Source organism: Podarcis pityusensis (genome assembly GCF_964106645.2).
Source record: "Podarcis pityusensis genome assembly, chromosome: 6".
In the NCBI taxonomy this organism is placed as follows: domain Eukaryota; kingdom Metazoa; phylum Chordata; class Lepidosauria; order Squamata; family Lacertidae; genus Podarcis; species Podarcis pityusensis.
In genome coordinates this window covers 14773547-14787929 of record NC_138030.1, presented here as the reverse complement: position 1 = coordinate 14787929, position 14383 = coordinate 14773547, and the positions used below count along the sequence as shown (strand labels likewise).

The window sequence follows — 14383 nt, the reverse complement described above, 5'->3', positions numbered from 1 at the left end:
GTGGTTTACAACATTTTAGAAAGATAAAAGCCATACAATAAAAGCATTTTAAAAAATGAAAACAATGTAAAAGCAAAGACATTAAAAACAAGCATCAATAAAACTGATGTACTCTTAATTGCCTGCATAGGCCTAGGCGGAATAGAAAAGTTTTCAGCAGCAATTTTACAGTTGGCACAGAAGTTGCCCACTGAATCTCTATTGGCAGAGTGTTCCACAGGGCTGAGCCAATGAGACTAAAGGATCTGTTTCTTATGGTTGTCAAATGAGCCTCACCAACTCAGCAACCCATCCTGTGCTGTGCTGACAGAGTAATGATGATGATGATTAGTGAGAGGTGACATGATAGAAACATAAAAAATACACATGGTATGGAGAGTGTGGATAGTGTTCTCATAACACGGGGATTCATGGACCTCTAATGAAGCAGACTGTTGGAAGAGCAACACTGACCATTGGCACCAGGCATGTTTTTTCCCCCCGAGGGCTGGTTCCTGTCAATGTTCAGAGGGCATTTGGCTCCTCCCTATGGCTCCTCACAACGTCATATCAGGCCCCCACAATCATCTTGAGAAGTTGGCGCCTCTGTTACCGACATAAGAAAGCCCTTCTTCACACGGCACATAGCTAAACCATCAAATTCGCTCCCACATGTGGTAGGCCACCAACTTCCATGGCTTTAAAAGAGAAGTGGACAAAAGCATGGAGGATAATAAAACTATCAATGGCTTCTAGCTGTGGTGGCTATGATGTCCTCCCGATTGTCAAAGGCAGTATTCCTCTGAACAGGGACAGCCCATCCATGAGGCAAGGTGAGGCAGCCGCCCTCGGTGGCAGGATCCACAGGCATAGCAAATCTGGCCTCCAATGAGCACATCACCTACTGTTGCCACCACTGCTTCAGTGGAAGTGACAGCTGCAGCCGCCTTAGAGGCCAAATCTGCCATCTCCTCAGCAGCGCCCCGCAATGCCTCCTCTACAGTGGCCTCTCAGCAAATACGAGGCACTGCTGGTCTCCTCTCACTCCTAGGGAGGAAATGGTGAAGACTGGACTCTGCACCCACACAGCGTGATTCAGAGCAGGCCCCTTCCCTCCCCCATCATGGCCCTTGATTCCCACTTCAAGCATCAGGTAAGGTTAATTTGATTCCCCATCTTGGTCCCAATATAGATATTCACTCCCCCTTGTTCCCAATGTAGAGCTTCACTCACCCCTTCTTCCCGGGGGGACATACTTCATTTTGTGGTTCACCTCAGGTGCTGAAAGGTCTTGGGCCAGCCCTGCTGGGAATTGCAGTTGTGGAGGGTGCTGCTGTGCTGTTGTGTCCTGCTGACAGGCTTTTTCCATGGGCATCCAATGGACCACTGTGAGATCATGATGCTGGACCAGATGGCTCCTTGGTCTGATCCAGCAGGGATTTCCATACGTTAACTTCAGAACGAAACAGCATCCTTGCCGTGGAGACTTGCATGTTGCATGGAGACACTGGCTATCATTTAATTTTGCCAGACTAGGCAGATGTGCTCGGTCCTTGCTCCTGTTTCTGACTTTTTTTGTGAGACCTGAAGAACGTCACTTCGTTCTCCCTCATGTTTGTTTCTCAATGGAAGCAAAGAAGTTTTCTGACCCACCATATCGAGAGCTTTTTGTCGTGCTGAAGCAGAGAAAAATATGGCCATCAAAGTTCATATGATATATGATCAATTACTGATAAGGCACAAATGGTTATGACTGTGAATGGGAGTAGTGCTTCAGAACCAGTGCTGTGGGGTTGGGGGTCAGCAACTACAGCCACATCCCCCTGTAACTCATTGGCAGATGCTCTGGAGTTAACTGCCATGATGACATATCCCCTACATAAAGCCTTCCTAACTTCTCTAGCTTACTTAAATATTTGGATTTCATTTTGGATGCTTCTCCCATTCAAGTTGAAACTGGCTACGTGTTTCTCTCTTCAAAGACATCCACCACCACCCAACCTTTCGTGGCTCCAGAAGCTTGAGGAGCTGGCACCAGGGCTCTGTTTGTGTCTGCATTGCAAGAATAATAGCCAGGAATTTAAAAACCTATGTGTAGTCAGGGTGGCTTCAAAATAGTAACAATGGGTTTTTTTGCCTTTCCCTTAGTGAGATTTTTATCTTAGGCAGGGGCACAAGCGGTTCAATGATAGAGCACATGTTTTATGTGCAAAGGCCACAGGTTCGATTCTCTAAAATCCCAGCATCTTTTTCTAGGTGCTTACAGATTGATCGTTTAATAATCTGTTCTAGGACCTTTCCTGGTATTGACATCAAGTTGACTGGTCATAGTTAACTGAATCTTCTTCTTCTTTTTTCCCTTTTGAAGATGGAGACAACATTTGGCCACCTCCAGTCTGCAGAGACCTCACCTGTTCTCCAAAAATTCTCAAAGGTTATAGACAGAGGCTCTGTGATTACGTCCACAAGCTCCTTCAGTACTCTGGAGGGCAACTCATCAGGCCCTGGAGAGTTGAATTCATTTAAAGTGGCTAGGTGTTTCCTTACTACATCTTTTCCCATCTTGGGTTGCAGCTCCCTCCTTGCATCGTTTATTCTATTATCAACAGATTGGGCACTGTTTTATTTTTGGGTAAAGACAAAGTAGATGCAGAGCATTTCTGCCTCTCTCTGTCACCCAATAGCATTTCTCTGTCTTTTCCATGCAGAGGATCTACTACTTGCTTGTTCTTTCTCTTGCATTGAACATAGCCAAAAAAAAACCCCCGTTTTTAATTAATGTTTACCTCTCTTGCAAGCCCGAGCTCATTCTGAGCTGTGGCCCATGTGACCTTTTCCCTGCAACTGTTGGCTACTCATGTATACTCTTCCTTCATCATTTCTCTTTTCTTCCAGTATATATGGCCTGGTTTGCATGTCCCATTAAACCAAACTATGGTTGGCATTTCACAAACCATGGTTTCGTAAGCATGGTCATTGCACTCTCCCCACCATCCTGGAGATTTCCCCCCTAATGCAAATGGCCAATGCGGGAAGCCCAGTCTGGATCAGGGTCAAAGTGAGGAGCAAATGGTTAAAGCAGCCCTAATCTAGCACATACTAGGCTCCCTAGCTATGGTTTTCCCAGTAGTGAAGTATGGAAGTGAGAGCTGGACCATAAAGAAGGCTGATCACCGAAGAATTGATGCTTTTGAATTATGGTTCTGGAGGAGACTCTTGAGAGTCCCACGGACTGCAAGAAGATCAAACCTACCCATTCTGAAGGAAATCAGCCCTGAGTGTTCACTGGAAGGACAGATCCTGAAGCTGAGGCTCCAATACTTTGGCCACCTCATGAGAAGAGAAGACTCCCTGGAAAAGATCCTGATGTTGGGAAAGATGGAGGGCACAAGGAGAAGGGGACGACAGAGGATGAGATGGTTGGATAGTGTTCTCGAAGTTACCAGCATGAGTTTGACCAAACTGCGGGAGGCAGTGGAAGATAGGAGTGCCTGGCATGCTCTGGTCCAGACCAGAGTCAGAAGAGTCAGACACGACTAAACAACAACAACACTAGGCTCCCAATCTGGACTGAGCCCTCTACAACCGCATTTCAGTCTTAAAAACCATTTGTGTGTGTTGCCCTCTGCAGTCCATCTGCACTGTGAGTCATCATTTCATCAAGCTATCCATAATTACTGCAGGAATTGATCGATCACTCCCAAAAGTGTGTCACTCCTCTTTACTCTGCATGTGCTGCTCTCCCATCACTGGTTTGGCACTGTACATACTACATTAGCCATAATCAAGGTGTTTCCTGTATCTGTCCTGTTCTTTCTTAAGGAATACTCAGTTTCGGTGCATTTCCCCTCAAATCAGCTTCAATCCGAATTGAGAAAAGGAGTGAGCTCGTTGCTCTTTAAGCCACTAATGTGTATGACAGCCTTAATTACGAGTCAATCTCCTATGCATTTTTTGCTGCCTGTTCATCTACTTTGGAGAGGTCCTTGCAACCCACTTGGGTTGTCACCATCCTGAATAATATGGTATCATCTGCAGAATTGGTTCTGCTCCCCGATTACCAAACACGACCAGCTTGTTTGTCCCTGAACCTTTCTGGATCGGAAAAGGTTAATTGCCTTTTAAAACAAACCGAATCTGGATTTATTTAGCAGGTGCCAGTGCAGAAATGGGCCACCATCTACATAAGCCTTCCTCTGCTGGAAATATTCCTGTATTTATCTAACCTTGCATTTAACCAGGAAACCCAGCTGAGATGAATCACCCCCTGCCAGAGAAGAATGTGGGTGACCTTCTGCCGTGACACCTTCGAGTGACACTTTGCACTCTAGCTTATTGGGGGGGAACTAAAACAATAATAAAAATTTGGTTTAATCACACACTGACAGTCACTTATATTGACTGTTCTTTATTTTTAAAATAAGAACAAAGCAGAGGTTTAAGAAAATATCATATGTTGACATTGTGTGCAGGGTTAACACCCAGTGTCTTAACATGTTTTATCCGGGTTTTAAGACGATTGGTTGGTGGTGCTTATTTCCTTAAGCATAATACTTCACATTTCACATCCTCTCATTCTTTTCTTCCAAAGGTGTTGCTGCGCTCTTTGGGATTGTGGGCGCTGGTGGGCACACTCTTTAGGTTTGCTCAGATTGTCCCCTCCATCCCCGTAGAAAGAGCTGAATGAGTTCATGCAGGTGATGATGTGATGTCCCTGTTCAGAAGCTAACCAGTGCAGCAAAGAGCTAAAGGGGTCATTGCAGCATTGGCTCTGCCCATTTATTCAATCCTTTGCAAATGAATACATAGTACTATAAAGTGGTACCTCGGGTTAAGAACTTAATTCGTTCCAGAGGTCCGTTCTTAACCTGAAACTGTTCTTAACTTGAGGTACCACTTTAGCTAATGGGGCCTCCCACTGCTGCCACCATACAATTTCTGTTCTTATCCTGAAGCAAAGTTCTAAACCCGAGGTACTATTTCTGGGTTAACGGAGTCTGTAACCTGAAGCATCTTGGATTTTTGGCCTGGATTCCATGGGCACTGCCTGCTCTGGTCTCATCTTTTTCCTTTCCCTTGGATTAGGTAAAGGGACCCCTGACCATTAGGTCCAGTCGTGGCCGACTCTAGGGTTGTGGCGCTCATCTCGCTTTATTGGCGGAGGGAGCTGACGTACAGCTTCTGTGACCAGCATAACTAAGCTGCTTCTGGCGAACCAGAGCAGCGCACGGAAACACCTATTTATCTACAGTGGTACCTCGGGTTACATACGCTTCAGGTTACAGACTCCGCTAACCCAGAAATAATACCTCAGGTTAAGAACTTTGCTTCAGGATGAGAACAGAAATCGTGCTCCGGCGGCACGGTGGAAGCAGGAGGCCCCATTAGCTAAAGTGGTGCTTCAGATTAAGAACAGTTTCAGGTTAAGAACGGACCTCCAGAACAAATTAAGTACTTAACCCGAGGTACCACTGTACTTGCACTTTGACATGCTTTCAAACTGCTAGGTTGGCAGGAGCTGGGGCAGAGCAATGGGAGCTCACCCCGTTGCGGGGATTTGAACCGCCAGCCTTCTGATCGGCAAGCCCTAGGGTCAGTGGTTTAGACCACAGCACCACCTGCGTCCCTGCCCATGGATTAGTGCTCCCAATATATGCCCACAGATGGAAACAGAAAGAGAGCATGCAAACACACACACACACACACACAGCTTTTCCTTTAAAAAATAAATAAAGCCATTTTATAAAAGGTTTTCAACATATAATGCAATAAAACCAAACAAAGCTAATATCTAAAGAGAGGATAAGAGAATAAAAAAGAAGAATAAGAGAGAGGGGGAAAACAAAGAAGAAAAAAGAAACAAACACAAAATTATATATGCTATCAACCTTCTATCTGAATCTTCACAAACAAAGATCCATGTCTTTCCAGCTCCCACCATTTTTCTCAACCTCACGCCTTGAGAACACACATGATTTTTCCAAAGAATTAATCTGGGCTTTGAAAAGTATATAGAGCTGAAAGTGGGAAAGAGCATCACTCTTCCACTGTCATTTCTATATACCGTATTTTTCGCTCTATAACACGCACCCGACCATAACACGCACGTAGTTTTTAGAGGAGGAAAATCCGTAGGCATGCCACCCGTAGGCATTCCCTCCATAACACGCACAGACATTTCCCCTTACTTTCTAGGAGGAAAAAAGTGAGTGTTATAGTGCAAAAAATACGGTACTTTTCATGGGACAAAAGGAAGCCAACAACACTAACTCATGCTGAAGGGGGCAGTGAGTGTATGGGGGGGGGGGAGAGACTGAAAGGCTTTGTGGGCAGCAAGAGAAGACTTCAAGGGCAATGATACGCATCTCCTCAGAATTCAGCCTCACTGAGTATGAAGGTTTTTGTAATTGTTGTAACCTGCTCTGGGATGATGATTGTAAATAAATCAAAAATACAGATAATTAGTTCTGCATTTCTATACACACCCAAAATGACTCCAATAGAGATTTACAGTAAGATTATACACCACAGTATATAATAGTTCAGAACAGTATATAATTAGAAATTTGGTAAAATAAAACAACAGATATTCTAATGGTGTTTATCAAAAGGGAAAGGAAGCGACCCAGGGTCATAAAATATCCACTCACACCTAACAAACGCCAATGGCCAGAGCGTCAGTATTTTCTAAATTCCCAGGAACATAAAAATGCCATTTTTTTTCCTGGTATGGAAAAGTTTGCAAAATCAGTGCTTGGCAAGCTTCCCTGGGGAGAGTATTCCTTAACCAAGGGGCTACCACAGAAAAGGCCAGTTGTCTGGTTGCCACCCTCCAGGCATCTCTCAGAGGGGAAGACCAAAGAAGAACCTCAGATGTTTATCTCACAGTCTGAGAAAGTTCACATGGGAGAAGGAAGTCCATGATGTATTGGGGTTATGAGCTATGCAAGGTTTTCCTGGTCAATCCCACACTTTGAATTGGGCATTAAGAGAGATACGTTGTGGTGCCACATACTTTGGACTGCCCTCTCAAATGAAGGCTTCACAAGGGTAGTTGTTTTTCCCTAATGTTGTGAGTGAATGTTATCCTAGTCTGCTCCTTAGTTTTTCAAGTTTTTGTCTTGCTGCAGTTTGCAATGTTTTAGTTGTCTTTTGTTTGTTTGTATTTCCTTCTTCTTCTTGGTTTTAATGTATCTATGTGGGATTTTTGTTTTTCCCTTTTAAATCTCTTTGACTTGCCTTGGGCAAGAAAAGCAACTAGCGAATTTAATACATAATAAAAATTAAAAATTATGTATGGTGTTGTGCAAATCAGTTTCAATCACACATTTGTACACCATCCTGAGATCTTACGGTGAAAGGTTGCAGTCTAAGATCACAATGCATACTTACTCTGTGTGCATGTGTATGTGTGTGTGCCTTGCTGAAATTAGTGGGAATCCTAAAAAATGCACAGGACTGCGCTAAAAAACATTGTAGTTTCTTCTCTGCAAGAGAAGACCCTGCAGAAATGTTTGCCTAGACTGGTGTAACAGTAGGTGTGTGATATACTGGTTAAAATAAAAATCACACTTTTAAAAAAAAACCACCCCAAAGAGCAAAATGTCACACGTTCATAAAAAGTATTTTATTATAAGTCCTGTATTTTTCCAGCCTTAATTTTGGCAACTGCATACACAGGAAATGCTATCCAACCATTTGTAACATTTTGTACGCAGCTCCAATAATGCTTTGGAAGGATAAGACTGGAAGAAATATATGCTGAAGGTAGGTTAGCTGCTTTGATAAAAGTACAGGTGATATACATTCTGCCAGTTGCACGTCAAATGTGATGAGGCATCTGGCACGATATCAAAGCCAACTGCCTTAGGAAACAAGCTGAGGCTTTCCTCCAACTGCAGAAGAAATGTAATTTTACCCATAACAAATAATGCAGAGGACTGAGGATTGAAAGTAAAAAGAGACTCATGGGGTTTCAAAGGCCAAAAAGTTCTTGCAGAACTTAAAAATAGTGGCCTTCATTTGAGGGTCAGCTGTGCCACCACCACTGTGGTCTGTGCAAGCCTGGAGAAGGTCTTTCCTCTTGTGATGCAGACTGTGGTAGCCATTGACGGAGCCCTCCTCTAGAGGCCTAGTTCTCCAAGAATAACTGCAGACCCTCCAAGTGTTAAAGGGATAGTGCTGGATTTACAGAAGCTGTCCCAGTTTCTGATTTGATCCCAGAATGTTCTGCTTTTCCTTAGGTCGTCCCTATTTTCATTGGATAAATGTTGGAGGGTATGGAATAGGACGTCCCTATTTTCATCAGAGAAATGGTGGAGGGTATGTAATTGTGCAGAGGTTATTAGTACATCTGAACTGGGCCTTTGGGAAAAAGCCCCGACTGATTCGATCAATACATCAAATCAGTATGGTGGAGTTAGCTAACATCATATGATTTCCCCCCGCAGCTTGAATTGTTTTTATTTTCCCTTCCACCAAAGAAATTAGAAACTGATTCACTAGTGGCTTCATGTCAAACAGTTGCATTTGATCTCATTTGATTTGCTACATTGCATTTGTAGTGTACATAAAAATCTTGGCAAGGAAGTGGGAGAAGAGGCTTACCTACATGGTGGTCTCAAGCATCTATCCCGTATAACTTATCGGCTGGTATTTATTTGTTCTCTTTTGCAAAGCTGGCTGTTTGACCTTGCTGTTTCCGCAGTGGACAGTTGTACTTGAACCCAAGATGGCACCGACTGCATCTCACTCATTAGTGCTGCTAAATAATTGTAAAGGAGAAAGGTCCACCCTGAAGTGCGCACACCTTGGCAGCATCCAACTCTCATGTCCCATGAGTGCAAGGATTTACATTTGCACAACAAAATGCACGCCCTCTTCTCCCCTCTGTGCCCCCCTAAATCTGTTGTAGAGGTCCACCTAACCCTCTGGAGAAGCTTGGGGAGGAAGCAGGGTGCATAGGGAGAAGGGCAAAAGTTCCATCGCTCAAACATAAATCCATGCCCTGATTTATGACTTGGGTACCACCCTTTACTTCCACGAGTAAGTAGCAGTTTGTAATATTTTCTTAAGGTGCTGAATAGACACATCTGGAATAGATGGATATAATTGCGTCGTGGTCATAGATTGGCACAGTTTGAATAGCTTAAACATTTCTTCATATGTCAAAGTCAGGCCTTTGGCACATCCAGACTAAAATGGTGAGGATGGGGAAACAGGTGGCCTTCCAGATGTTACTAACTCCCGGTGGTCATCAGGCCCAGATGCCATGATCAATAGTCAGGGATGATGGGAGCTGTAGTCTTGCAACATCTGAAGGGAGGCACAGGATCCCTATCGCTGCAATATAACCAACTGAAGATGGCGGTAGCTCTCCAAGGATTTGAACAGTTTTTCCCAGAAGAACTGAGACAGAAGGTGCCTGGAAAGGGGTCTATGGTTTTTCCACATCAAACATGCTCGGTTCCCCATTTCTGAAACTGCTGACAGTTTCAGCTGTAAATGCAAACTGAATTGAATTCCACCCAATACCCCTAATTGAAATAAAAAAATTCATGCAGATTTTTTTTTTTTAATTCTCAGATAAATGTGGAAATAGGACGGAACAGTTATGTAGAAATATGCATGCAAACTTGACACTTACTGAGAATAAATTGACCCACCCATGCTTAATACTTTCAGTGCGGCTTGCTGGGTTGCACCCAAGTGAAAAACTTTTGTTCTTAGTTTCACTGAGCGCACGCCTTTCATCTGCTTGAAATGTTTCAAATAAATCTCTGCTCCATTAATGAGTTCTTTATAACTGCTAAATGCTTATGCCCGAGATTGACAAGTGTAACTGGTAGCTTCAAAACCTGGCATAAAATGAGAAGATTGGCCCCAGCCCTCCCCTCTGGCATCCCAGCTAAATTATTGTGGCAAAGAACACCGAGAGTTTGTTGCTACTATAAAAATGGTGGTGTGCAATTAAATTAAGAATCTAATCAGCAAAGTACACACAGAGTATCATCAGAAAATGTTCTCCATTTTCCTTTAGGCCTTCTACAAACAGAGCAGTTGCTTAGGCTACCAGCTTGCAAAGTTTCGAGCACAGTAGATTTTTGAGATTTGCATGGCCACAGTCTGTATTGTAGACAGGGATGGAAGGAGCTGTTAACTTTGGTTCTCTCTGTTACACATTTTCTCAGTCTTAAATCTAGTTCTCTGGATTTCTGTAGCGATTTGCAATTTTTAAAAAATCCTCCTAAAAATTGTCACATTTTAGTGCAGATTTCTCCTAACAAACATATTTTTGTATGCAGTTTTGATTAATGCACACAATTTCCCCGATAGAATGCCTTTTTTGTATGTTTCATATTCTATCCCCATATATGTTCATTTTCTGAACACTTTCCCCAAACATACATTATTATTATTGTTAATTGAATTTATATACCGCCCTACACCCGGGGCTCTCAGGGCAGCTCATTTTTTAAAACTTTGGTGGAGAACTGCATTGTAAAACTCGTTTGATCAGATGCAGCTGTTTTTTTCATTTTTATATTGTTTCAGAAAGTGTGGATTTCATAGATTTGCCTTTAGATGCCAACCGAATCAAATTTCTCCTTTGATCCCTAACTGAAGAGCTGTGAAATGAACAGAAAAGGACAACCAAAATATTCCAAGGAACTCTCCAACAAGGAAACGCTACAACACTGGGAGCTTTTTCTTAAGTTTAGAATACAGGGAGTAAATGTACTAAAAAATTATTCTTGGTATCTACTTTCTCTACCGAACTTCTATAGTTTGGACTAGAACCTGGGGTTATCCCAAGCAACTGATTGATGGGAGATTCGGGAGAGGCAAAAGGACTTATTCATGCAGCCAGGGTTAGCACAAGAAGATCTGCTCTCTGAGGTGAAGGAAAATATGACTCACACACCAGTTCCAGTTAACTAAGCTACCCAGGCTGGCAACAGGACAGCAATCACAACCACACCCACGGGCAGTTGGCAAGTTAATGGAGCACAGGGCAAGGTCTCTCTCTCTCTCTCTCTCTCTCTCTCTCACACACACACACACACACACACACACACACACACAACTCTGTCTTCCAACAACTCCCCACATCAGTCACCTCATTCTGACTAAATGTCAGGACTGTGCTGCATGTAGCACATACATGAACTATGGAACTCACTTCCAAAAGAGGGGTGGTAACTGTTCTGCCCCAGTGAGGCACTCTGCTGCTTGTAATATTGCCCCCAGAAATTTAGATATGCTTTAATAATCCTTGTAATGGGTTGCTTACTCCTAAGTTGAATTTCTTTCCCTGCTTAGAGCACTTCACCTCAGAAAAAGAGCAGCAGCAGCTGTAAATCGGAACTAAGAGGACCTGGTGGTTTGAAGTCACAGGAAATAAGGAGTGTGTGGTCCCTGGGAAATCTCCATGGTGATCTGTGAGCTTTATTATTTGTGATGAGCTTCTTTCAGCCTGAGGCCCACATTCCTTTCTGAGCAACCTTCCAGGGGCCACATGCCAGGAGTGGGCAGGAATAGAGTCAAAGATGGGTGACTCAATGGACATTAATTTTTACCTTTCTCCGGTAGGCTAGTTTCTCCACAGACTCTGTGGAGCAGAGTCTCTGGAGCAGATTTTGTGGGTGCTCAGGAGGCTGCAGGGGAGAGGGAGCGAATGTTGCATTGTGCAAGCCCTAACAAATCAACAACATCTTATAAGTCCTTAATTGTCGGCTGCCGAGGTTGTGTTATCGATAAAGTTCGTGACTGGTTTTTATGGAAGTGTGGGCTTAATGTGAACTTAGCAACTGGGTGTCATATATAGTTTGGTCACAAGCCAATTCAGGTAGGCCAGCCAGCAGCCTGCAGGAACTCATTTCAGCCAGGGACATGGGCAGCATCCTGCAACACACAGCTGTGTCAGTCCCTCTGTGTCTCAGCACTTGCACTGCCATGCTTTACAGTGGTACCTCAGGTTACATACGCTTCAGGTTACAGACTCCGCTAACCCAGAAATAGTGCTTCAGGATGAGAACAGAAATCGTGTTCTGGTGGTGCGGCAGCAGCAGGAGGCCCCATTAGCTAAAGTGGTGCTTCAGGTTAAGAACAGTTTCAGGTTAAGAACGGAACGAATTAAGTACTTGACCCGAGGTACCACTATATTTTGCATTTTGGGGAAGCACTGGAACATGTGATCTCACCTGCTTGCTTCTGAAGTGGGAATGAAGTGCAGGTAAGCGTTGTGCAACTGACTGACTGTTGGAAGCCCAACCGTGACAGATGAATTGATTTATTATAGTAGCCATAAAGCTCAGGTTCTTTTTCTTCCCAGAAACCCACAAGTTTGGCTTAAAGGCCAATGGCAAGAGATCTTTCCATGCTTCCATGCAGCCCAAAATCTTGCCTTCTGATATGAATGGCTGCATGGACATGAATAGAAGTGATGGATGCTTCAAAGGAAAGGAGACGAGCGTTGCCAAGTCAGACAAAAGCTCTACCCACCCCAGCGCTCTGTCTCCAACGGTGTCCTCCCTGAGGGAAGCAGAGAAAGCAGGCAGCAGGAACCGTTATATAAATACAAGTGGCAAACTGCAGAGGTGTGAAAGTATTTAATATGACATTTCTATCGTTTATCTCGGAGCAGACATACTCTTCTCCAGGGTATGAAGTTTTATGTTCTCCTAGAAGAAGTTACAAAACAGGAGACTTGTTCACACCTCCGAGAGCATTTCAAGAATGATCTCCAACCGCGGCTTGCCAGATGCCCCTGGGACAGTCACATACGAAGTATGGGAGTCCCCTTTGCTCTTCACAGCATCTATTAAGCAAGGGAAAGCAGTACGAAGAGTAGAAGGGGAGATGATGCAAGAGGAGGAGGAGAGTGTCTTTGGTAGTATTTGCTCACTACATCAAACAGCACTTATACAGTGGTACCTCGGGTTAAGTACTGAATTCATTCCGGGGGTCCGTTCTTAACCTGAAACTGTTCTTAACCTGAAGCACCCACTGCTGCCATACCGCCGGAGCACAATTTCTGTTCTTATCCTGAAGCAAAGTTCTTAACCCGAGGTATTATTTCTGGGTTAGTGGAGTCTGTAACCTGAAGCGTATGTAACCCGAGGTACCACTGACCTCACTTTCCCCAATAAAAAGGAAGATGGATTGACAGCAAATGATTATAAAATATTGGTGGAGATCTTAACTAGACTGTTAACTAGGACAATCAATGAAATGTCAAACGCCAATAAGATACCAGAAGCAAATGTTGTCATGGCCAAAGAAGGAAAGGACGTAATATAAGTGACTTCTTGTAGACCTATTTATCTCCTAAATATTGACCATAAAATTTTCACAAGTATCTTAGCAACGTGTTTAAATAATATCATTCGTATATATTTATATAGGTATATGTAGATTGTTAAGGGTGCTGGGAATTGTAGCTCTTTGAGGAGTAAACAATAGTTCCCAGCATTCTTTGGCGGAGACCGTGTGCTTTAATTGCATAATGTAGATGTGACCAAAATCAAACATTAAAAACAAAAGAGAAAAGAAACACCGAGAGTTGTAGTCAACTAATTTTTACTCTGAGTAGACCCATTGAACTTAATGGACATAAGTTAGTCCTGGTTATTGATTTCCATGGGTCTACTTTGAGTGACAGCTAGTTGAACACAACCCAAAATGTATCCACATATAAGGAAAATAAGTTTTCAAACAAATGCCGTTACATGCCTGGGTAAAGGTAAAGCGACCCCTGACCGTTAGGTCCAGTCGTGACCGACTCTGGGGTTGCGGCGCTCATCTTGCTCTATAGGCCAAGGGAGCCGGCGTACAGCTTCCAGGTCATGTGGCCAGCATGACTAAGCCACTTCTGGTGAACCAGAGCAGTGCACGGAAACACAGTTTACCTTCCTGCTGGAGTGGTACCTATTTATCTACTTGCACTTTGATGTGCTTTCAAACTGCTAGGTTAGCAGGAGCAGGGACCGAGCAATGGGAGCTCATCCCGTCGTGGGGATTCGAACCACCGACCTTCTGATCGGCAAGTCCTAGGCTCTGTGGCTTAAACCACAGTGCCACCCGTGCCCCAATTGCCTAAACAAAAAAAGGCTTTAGCTATTGCTGCAAACAACACAGTGATGGTTCCTGCTTAATAGGAGTGAGCAGGGATTTCCAGAGTTCCTTTTCCTTTGTATGCTCAACTACCCTCTTGCCCCATAAAAGGCAGAGACTTCTACACAGATACTTCTCATTCCACTATCCAGGCAAGCAAGAGGAATTGTTCAAGGACACATTCATTCCAGGCAAAAGTACTTGAGAAGGGTGAGCAGCCACACTGGGAAGGGGCCTGAGATTATTGACGCTGTCCAGCCAACACACTAGTTCCTCTCTTGACCTCTGT

The 14383-nt window shown here is 43.7% G+C and overlaps 1 long non-coding RNA gene across 1 annotated transcript in view; it reads right to left on the bottom strand.

Annotated features, from left to right (window-relative positions):
* Positions 1-1523: 1523 nt before the first annotated feature.
* Positions 1524-14383, bottom strand: part of LOC308480321 — a 69671-nt gene continuing 56811 nt past the window's right edge. Inside the window, exon 3 of the long non-coding RNA XR_013988036.1 lies at positions 1524-1655. This is a non-coding gene — a long non-coding RNA (uncharacterized lncRNA). The remainder of the gene's footprint in view (positions 1656-14383) is intronic.